The sequence below is a fragment of the Schistocerca americana genome, unplaced genomic scaffold (assembly GCF_021461395.2).
Source record: "Schistocerca americana isolate TAMUIC-IGC-003095 unplaced genomic scaffold, iqSchAmer2.1 HiC_scaffold_35, whole genome shotgun sequence".
In the NCBI taxonomy this organism is placed as follows: domain Eukaryota; kingdom Metazoa; phylum Arthropoda; class Insecta; order Orthoptera; family Acrididae; genus Schistocerca; species Schistocerca americana.
This window is the reverse complement of record NW_025726071.1, coordinates 3,519,189-3,520,446: the sequence shown is the minus strand read 5'-3', so window position 1 is coordinate 3,520,446 and position 1,258 is coordinate 3,519,189.

Genomic DNA, 1,258 nt, shown 5'->3' with positions numbered 1-1,258 from the left:
ATAACTAGTGTTACAGGAATGGATAAAAACGTAAAAGGTAAGAATGGTCTGTTTTCTTGTACTTAAGTCGGCATTGTGCCTTTTGTATTTATTTCTGATGCAATTTCTGTGTTTCATCGTCAATAAGAAGGTCAGAGGGATACAGTAAACCTGAAGTGAAGCATCGGTATCTATAACTAGTGTCACAGGAATGGTTCAAAACATAGACAGTAAGTAGAGTCAGTTTTTTGTACTTAAGTCGGCATTGTGCCTTTTGCATTTAATTCGGATGCAATTTCTGTGTTTCATCGTCAATATGAAGGTCAGAGGAATACAGTAAACCTGAAGTGAAGCATCATGGTCTATAACTAGTGTCACAGGAATGGTTCAATACATAGACAGTAAGAAGAGTCAGTTTTCTTGTACTTAAGACGGCATTGTGCCTTTTGTATTTCATGCCGATGGAATTTCTGTGTTTCGTCGGCAATAAGAAGGTCAGAAGGATACAGTAAACCTGAAGTGAAACATTGGAATCTTTAACTAGTGTCACAGGAATGGTTCAAAACATAGACAGTAAGAAGAGTCAGATTTCTTTTACTGATGTAGGCATTGTGCCTTTCGTATTTAATTCCGATTCAATTTCGGTGATACATCGTCAATAAGACGCTCGGAGAGATACAGTAAACATGAAGTGAAGCATCATGGTCTATAACTAGTGTCACAGGAATGGTTCAATACATAGACAGTAAGAAGAGTCAGTTTTCTTGTACTTAAGACGGCATTGTGCCTTTTGTATTTCATGCCGATGGAATTTCTGTGTTTCGTCGGCAATAAGAAGGTCAGAAGGATACAGTAAACCTGAAGTGAAACATTGGAATCTTTAACTAGTGTCACAGGATTGGATCAAAATATAGAGAGTAAGAAGAGTCAGTCGTTTTGTACTTAAGTCGGCATTGTGCCTTTTGTATTTAATTCCGATGTAATATCTGTGTTTCATCGTCAATATGAAGGTCAGAGGGATACAGTAAACCTGAAGTGAAGCATCGGAATCTGTAACTAGTGTCACAGGAATGGTTCAAAACATAGACAGTAAGAAAGGTCAGTCTTCTTGTACTTAAGTCGGCATTGGGCCTTTTGTATTTAATTCCGATGCAATATCTGTGTTTCATCGTCAATAAGAAGATCAGAGGGATACAGTAAACCTGAAGTGAAGCGTCGGAATCTATAACTAGTATCACAGGAATGGTTTAAATCATAGACAGTAAGAAGAGCCAGTCTT